General features: G+C 34.0%; 1 pseudogene across 1 annotated transcript; it reads left to right on the top strand.

The window, feature by feature from the left end:
- Nucleotides 1-6,597: 6,597 nt before the first annotated feature.
- On the top strand, nucleotides 6,598-8,732 carry LOC105163876 (sugar transport protein 8-like; annotated as a pseudogene). The gene is made up of 3 exons (XR_016065789.1): nucleotides 6,598-6,925; nucleotides 7,002-7,321; nucleotides 7,513-8,732. The product of XR_016065789.1 is annotated as a sugar transport protein 8-like (transcript).

Here is an 8,732-nt window from a genome sequence, read left to right as displayed (position 1 = left end):
TAGATACTATACAAATCAAACATGAAAAAAAGACCACAATTCGTGTGAGTGAAGAACACAACATCACCGAGGAGGATTAAATACTTCTTTTTCAAAATAGTACGAATTTCTTTTTGACCTTTTCTTATGTATATTTCAATTTTCACGGGTAGCTTCGATTTAACGCTATTTTACTATTTTCATGATTTACGAGGGCCATTAAATAATATTTACTCTTACCAAATAATATATATAGTCAATGCATAATATCACTTATTATCATTGATAAAAGATATGCTATTTGGATGTGGCACATTTCCTTGCGGAGTGAACAACTTCCCGTGTTATTTTCACTATTACAGCCCTATTTTTTTGACTCCTTTTTGTATATAATTAATAATGTACATAACAATGTATGCAATAGAAGTGCCTCCTAGAGATCGACGTACCCGACTTTTTCATTAAGTACTAGGAGACATGTACATGTGATTCTTTTTTTTTTTTTGTTAAAAAAAAAAACACTATTTAATTTATCAATTATATCTGAATTATTATTACAAAATTATGTGTACGGATGAACTGCATTATAAATCCAAAGGAATTAATATTTTAGAGGAATTTTTTAACTCACTGCATTCGCATAATTTTAGAATTTTGAAATTTATAACTTTTTTTTGTTTCGATAAAGGTAATTTTTATTAAGTAAAAAAAATATAATAGTACAATACAATTTGCTTAATCTAAGCGGTTTCCTCAACAGGCCAGCGCACAAGTGCTAATAGCAATAGGTAATTCTACACTAAGAATCCTCTGCTGCACATCTCAAACCATCAGCGCACCCACTGTGCGTGTATCTCTATATACTCTATCAAATCGCCTAATGTTGCGCTCACGCCAGATATAGCACACACATGAGGCCAAAAGAGCTTGGGCTACTGACTTCTTATGGACTGCTCGAAGATGGAGAGGCAAATAAGTTCCAAGTCTTAATTTAGCTAAATTTATGACAGAAATATCAGTCTATGCTTCTTAAGAGTTAACGGTGTTTGTATCACGCTCGTTGTGTTTCCGGTAAAAGTTTAACGAACTAAGACTTGAGATTAAAATTGTAAATTGTTTAAAAGGTTATAAAATACAATATCTTGAGCTAAAAAAATAATGGAATCAAAATCATAAAAAAAGGGATAGTTACACTCCTCTCCTCTAAGGTTTGGTGTAATTATACTTAGATCCCCTATGGTTTGGAAAATTATATTTAGCATCCTGAGGTTTGTTTACGTCTAACAAATAAGTTTATTCATTAGTCAAAATTCATCAAATTTGCTGATATTAACAAAAAAATCGGCAGAAAAATTGTGTTTAACTCAAATTGACTTATTGCTTATTTATTGCATATTAGATAAGTCCTTTTATGACCAAATTACTCTCATACGTCTACGCGGGTTAATACATATGAGGAAATATATCTTTATCATTATAAGGATAGTTTAGACGAAAAAGTTTGTTTGATCTGCAATAAGTTAGTAATAAGTCAATCAAGGGTAAATATCAATTTTGATTAAGTTTTTTATTAATATCAACAATTTCAGTGAATTTTGACTAACGAAAAAACTTATTTGTTAGATAGAAGCATATTTTAAAGATACTAGATATAATTCCCAAACCACAGAGAATTTAAGTGTAATTACACCGTACCTAAAACAAAGAGAGTGTAATTATCTCAAAAAAAAAAAAATATTATGGAACATAAAATGAAATTTTCCGTAATCTAGATGTTCTCACTTTTCATTTTCTTCAATGACAAATTAATTATATATGACTCAAAGGCTATGTAGGCTGAATTCCCAAACTTTTTGTCCTCTTGCGATCCTAATTAATAGGAATTATGGCATGTGTTGTAATATCTTATCTTATATTATATTAAAAAAAAAGTATATTTTGTATTAATTAAAAAGAGGAAGTTAGAATAATTATTTTGGGTCATATTATTTAAGACTGAAGTTTGATAAGTTCGAGATCATGAGTTCGAGTCACATCAAGTGTGTGAGTATTGATCTCACTTAGTGTAAGTTTATCAAAATAGATTTTTGTCTTATTTAATATGAATTTATCGCAACAGATATTATGGAAATTATGTTATTTGTATGTATAATTATATCTCAAAATAACTTCACATATAAAATATCATTACATATTTTATCATAATTATACATAGTAAGAAAATAAACAAAATAAACTTAACAAATTAGAAAGCTGCACTGGTGGAGAGTCACTATACTTGTCGCTGTCCTAAAGCAATGATTGTCTTCTTACGTACAGATTTTAACAGTTGACCATGACTCCAAAATAGAACCACATTAGCTCTCAACAATGTCACATCTCATGTGCACGACCACGGTTGCGGTCTTTTTTCTTACTCCTCCAAATTGTATTTGCTTATCTATCTCTCGTTCTTTGATCATATAATTTAATTTCTTGTTTCCTCTCCAACTTTTCTCCTTCAAAAGAAAAAAAATCTTTAAAAACTATGTATTTTAAATAATTATTTCAAATGAAAATAGTTAAGTAATAGAAAAGCATTTATCACATAAAATAAATAATATTTTTAATTTAGTATACAATAAATTCAAGCACATACATCATATTTGCCACTACTATTAGTTAAAGAAAAGGGATAATCACAATCCCTTCTCCTAAGATTTAGTATAATTATACGTAAACTCCATATGATTTGAAAAATCGCATTTAATACTTCTGAGGATTACTTTTACCTAATAAATAAGTCCATCCGTTAGTCAAAATATATCGAATTAGCTAATTTACCAAAAAAATATCAGATAAAAATCTATATTTACCTTCGGCCGATTTATTACTAATTTATTACAAGTCAAATAAATCTTTTATAATCAATTACCTTTATACATCTTCACACGTTAATGCATTTGAGGGGGTATATTTCATCATTAATTATAAGAGTAGTTTAGTCAGAAAAAATTTATTCGACCTGCAACAAATCAATAATAAGTCAGTCGAATGTCAATATTAATTTTCATTCAATTTTTTGTTGCTACCCACAAATTTAGTAAATTTTGAATAACAGAGGAACCTATTTGTTAGACGAAAGCAAACTTCAGAGATACTAGATGTGATTTTTCAAACCACAAAAAGTTTACGTGAATTACATCAAAGTTTAAGAGAAAAGAGTGAAATTATCCCGAAAAAAAGTTTAGGTCGGCTGAGTTAATTAATTCGGGAAGACAACAAAAATATTTTTCCTCGTGTTTTGTTTCGTTCGTGAAGTTATATATGCATGCATGGTAGAAACTAGAAAATATAATATTATGAATAGATCAAACCACCTTTTCATACGAGATCGAAAGTAAAATTAATAAATCATGTGGGTTAAAATATTAATATAATTAATCAACTTATAAGTACGATGAAAAGATTATATTTTTCAAGAATTTATACACAACGTACTTATATACCATCTTTCGATGTGTATTTGCATTGGGCAAGAAATATTGCAGAAGCTTCTGGGTACGAGGATTGAGACCACGTCGTGCATGTACCTGCGTCAAATTATCTATGCCAAGCTAGCTTCGGTTAGACGAAATGATAAAGCGAAAAGTGGCAATAGCTAGGAAAATTGTTATATATGAATAATTAATGTGTACTAATGGGGTGTTTTTGTAATAATTTATGTTTTTGCGGTGAGAATTAATGGTAGAAAAAATTATAAGATTAATTGTATCGAGTCAACGAGGTTTGGTTCAGTTATCACCTTTAACATCCCATGATTTTAAAGGTTATGGAGTCAAATCCCGTTATATGCTAGAGATGGTATTTTACTATATAATTTTGATTAAATATTGATATTTGATCGGAGTAATTGATTATTTTAATTAATAATAGTTTATCGTTTTAAATAAAAATCAATTTAGTGAAACTTGGAATTATTTGAAAAGAAAACTGAATAGTGAAAAGTGGAAAGTGGAAAGATGTTGAAATTGAGCATAATGTTTGGTTTCATAGTTCAAAACATGGACAATGTTTGTCTTGATTTGTTTTGGAAGTTTTTGTAGTGTTTTGAGATGTTGTGGAACAGTACCTTATTAGTGTTTTGTCAAAATAAATCTACACTAATTATAAGCCCTACAACTAAAAAAATTATATACATACTCATACATATATATAAATATATATAAAAGAGACATGATTTGACAATGAACAGTAGTTTCCGTCTCCTACTAAAAAATATCAAACATACCATACTTATTTTATATTATCTCCAAAAATAAATCTAAACATACACATTATCTCTAATACATACTTATTTATCTTTATTTTTCTCTCTATATCTCCACAAAACACATCAAAACAAGTTAAAAATGAAATCAAACATAGTGGAGATGTTCGGAAAATATTTAATATTTATAATGTTCCTAATAAGTTGAAAAATTAGTACGAAACTATGTACTTTTAATTTAAATCAATTTAGTTTAAACTATTTAAGAGCAAAAGTTGTAAATTAAAAATATTTTTTTCAATTTTCAATAAAATATGATAATACTTATTTTCAATTGTTCCAAATACCCTTACATAATAATAACTTTTTTGTTTTGTTGAAACAAGCTCTCACGAGTTTAGTAATAATGGAAATTAGTATTTGTTTATCACTATCACGGGTGACAAATAATTACATTGCATAATGTGCCTAAGTTAGTAAAATTTAAATTAATCAAAATCTGATAATACCAAAAACAACATTATATTTTAGAGCAATATTTTTATAGTTCATGCTCTAAAAAATAAGCTTGCCCAAAGAGATCCAAAAGTCCGTGAAATAGAAAAATTATGGAACGGCCCATGTAGCCTATCCACGTGTGGACAACTCAAAAGAAGCAACATAGCCCAACTCAGACAAGGGCCCAGGCATAAACCGGTGGGACCAAGCCTAGCTTCGCACAAGCTACTCAGACTTGCCTCACACACTTGCACTTGTGTATGAATTTAGAAAGTCGGGATGAGAATCACTCACAATGCATTCAAGGCAGAATGTTGTGGTATGGCATTACGAGAAGAGTGGGAAATTCCTAGTCCGCAGTGCGTGCAAGCTCTCGTGTGCTTGACCGGCACTACCAGGGGATGGTCCTGCCTGCACTAATTCGTTGCCAACCCGTTTTCTAATCTGCTGCGTAGAGGGGGCTCGATTGGCACTCGATTTCCAACAACACCGTAAGCCCAGTGGACTGGATTAAGGGTGTTTCACATAACTTGGACAATCATGGCTATGAATTCTTTTTACTCACCCACTTCACCTCATGCTTCAAAGTTGCAGTATTGGTGATAATATCGACGGGCATTGTTCCACCTCACGACGTATTGGGATATTATGAAACAAATATGTTATAGACTTAATTTTTTTTACAAAAATTAGTAAAATTATAAAAACTATTTAATATTAACAAAAACTTTTATGGTATCAAGTATTGTTAAATTAATCATACAAGTGCTTAAGAAATTGATACTTATATAAAACTAAAATATAAGCACACGAAACACACTGTGCGTCAGGGTTCTCTTGACTATATTTATTTCTCAAATTAACGATAGTTTAGAAAGTTCTGTCAAGGTTATCTAGGAGTGTAGGTCCGATAATAATGATAAGAGGCTCTTTAGGATGTTTAGTAAGTTCATATAATTCCTCACCGTCGTCAAGCTTGATGCCATCGATCAATTTCATATTAAATCCATACAAAATATTAGCCAAAACGAACAATCTTAAGTAGACACAAACATTCTCAGATTTGTGTCAACTATATGAGTTCCAATAGAAAACTAAAATTCATGTTTTCAACACTTTAAATGACCAAAATAAACCACAAAACTAGTTATGCCTAATTCAATTTCAAACTGTTTTAAATAGAATTTCAAAGTATTTTGTAGAGGATTTTAAAAAAAGAAATTGCCAGTAAAATCGGATATTATCAACGACAATATTGGATACGAACGATAATATTATTGTATCGTTGATAAATCGAATGATATCAGATAATATCGTCGATGCATAATAATTTTGGGTAACATTTATTATTGATCGATTTTCTCATTACGTATTGGCCGATATCCGATATATTGAACCATGATTGCGCTTGTGGTCTTATAGAAATGGCAATGGGAAGGTGTTTGCAGGGTCATGAGATATTGGCCATGGTCTAGCGTCAAGTTCTTAGGGCAGAGTATAGGCTTAGGGATGACTCCAGCTGAGCTTGTTTTCCTTGGTCTGGAGTTCTATTTTGCTACCCTTTTTCTCAACACTTTCCTTGTCTCCCTTAGTGCTACATTTGTCTTTGGATTAGTAAATGCCTTAGGTCATGTGCGTATGCCGTTAAGTATCTTTATGGAAATTGTCAGAAAGTGTGAAACTAAATCTGTCAACCCCCAACTTATGGGGTCAGAAGCGTAATTTTGCCAAATACCTAATTTGATATGTTAAAATTTGAAATCCCATCAATGGGAGGACTATATTTCACAAGATTTGTAAATTAATGTATAAAAATATTCAATTTTGAATTGCAAATCTTGTTGAGAGGATGAATAATTAGGTACTGAATTGGCTTACAAAAGGATCAAAACTGCAACAGAACTCCAATCCTATTCCAAGTCCTACTCCTACTACCAGTTGAGTCATAACTCAAATGTTAGTCTTTGTTTCTTTCTTCGATTCTATATATATATATACACCCGTATCTATTACCTGTAGAAGTTCATGATATATATATCCAATCCACCCGAATACAATATATCTCCATCATGGCAAATCACATCGTGGCGCCAAGCTCCGGCGGGAATTTTCCGGCCAAGCTCACAAAACAGGTCGTCCTTTGTTCCCTCATCGCGGCGTTCGGGGGTCTCATGTTCGGTTACGACATTGGCATATCAGGTACATTCTTGAATGGTTGAACGCTTTGGTTTTCTTTTTTCGATTCAGTAGTAATGAATTGATGGGTGTGGTGCAGGCGGAGTAACGTCGATGGATGACTTCTTGTTGGAGTTCTTCCCAAGTGTTTACGAGAAGAAGCACAGAGCGAAGGAGAATAACTACTGCAAATACGATAACCAGTTGCTCCAACTGTTCACGTCGTCGCTGTACCTGGCGGCGGTCGTCTGCAGCTGGGCTGCGGCGTTTTGCTGCAAGAGGTTTGGGCGGAAGCGCACCATGCAGATGGCGGCGGCCTTCTTCTTGGTCGGAGTTGTTCTCAACGCCGCCTCAGTTAATCTTTACATGCTCATCGCCGGACGGATTTGTTTGGGTGCCGGCATCGGATTCGGAAATCAGGTATGTTCATCATCTATCTCCATCCAAAATTATAGGTGGTGTGAGTTGGTGCTGTGAACAATCTACTTTTCAACTACTTAATTGTAAATCCTGAAGTTTTTGGTCGTTCTAACCGACTAGCCGAAGTTCATATTCGCACGTATCTGCATGACTAACGAAAACTTGAATCAATATGTACTGTGATGATGCAGGCAGTGCCACTATTCATATCAGAAATCGCTCCGGCACAGTACCGTGGAGGGCTTAATGTTTGCTTCCAGATGCTGATCACAATTGGGATTCTGATTGCCAATGTGGTGAACTATTTCACCTCCAAGATACACCCTTATGGCTGGAGAATCTCTCTTGGTGGTGCTGGATTTCCAGCGATATTCCTCGGCTTGGGATCTCTTCTCATCGTCGAGACTCCCACCAGCCTGATAGAGCGTGGCAAGGCAGAAGAAGGGCTCAAGGCTCTCAAGACAACAAGGGGTGTAGAAGATGTCCAGAAAGAGTATGAGGAAATAGTTAAAGCCACTGAGACTGCCAAGAAGATTAAGCATCCTTTCAGGAACCTGATCATGAAACGATCGAGTTGGCCTCAGCTGTTCTGTGGGACTATACTACAGGTATTCCAGCAGTTCACTGGGATCAACGTCATCATGTTTTATGCTCCGGTGCTCTTCCAAACAATGGGCCTCGGTGCAGATGCGTCTTTGTTGTCAGCAGTCGTCACGGGCTCCATCAACTCCGTCTCCACATTGGTTGCAGTCTTTGGGGTCGATAAGTTTGGAAGAAGGAAATTGCTCATACAAGCTGCTGTCCAAATGCTTATTTCTCAGGTTTTAGTAGGAGCAATTCTCACACAACATCTGAAGACAACAAACGCGATACCCTTGCCATACGCTTACTTGACGGTGTTTCTAATCTGTGTATTCGTCATGGGGTTTGCGTGGTCATGGGGTCCTTTAGGATGGTTGATTCCGAGTGAAATATTCCCTCTGGAAACGCGGCCGGCTGGATTTTTCTTTGCGGTGAGCAGCAACATGATATGCACCTTCATCATAGCACAGGCTTTTCTGACAATGCTGTGCCAGATGAGGTCGGGCATCTTCTTCTTCTTCGCGGCGTGGATCGTGGTAATGGGCAGCTTTGCTGTGTTCTTGCTGCCGGAAACGAAGGGAGTTCCCATTGATGAAATGAACGAACAAGTTTGGAAGAAACACTGGTTCTGGCATAGGTTCTTCAAGCCTGAAGATGAGGAACAAGCCAAGTGTTGAGGAAGAGCAGCAGCTGCTACGCCTTTTTCCTTAAAATTTCACTGTAGAATATTTTAGTCAATAGTTATCTAGTTAAAGAAATTAGAAATACATTGTAGAATATTTTAGTCAATAAGTATTATGACAATTAAAATTAGTTACTTCAGAGATTA

This window comes from Sesamum indicum, linkage group LG6 (genome assembly GCF_026168435.1).
Source record: "Sesamum indicum cultivar Baizhima isolate 11 linkage group LG6, ASM2616843v1, whole genome shotgun sequence".
Taxonomy (NCBI): domain Eukaryota; kingdom Viridiplantae; phylum Streptophyta; class Magnoliopsida; order Lamiales; family Pedaliaceae; genus Sesamum; species Sesamum indicum.
This window is presented reverse-complemented; position numbering and strand designations above follow the sequence as displayed.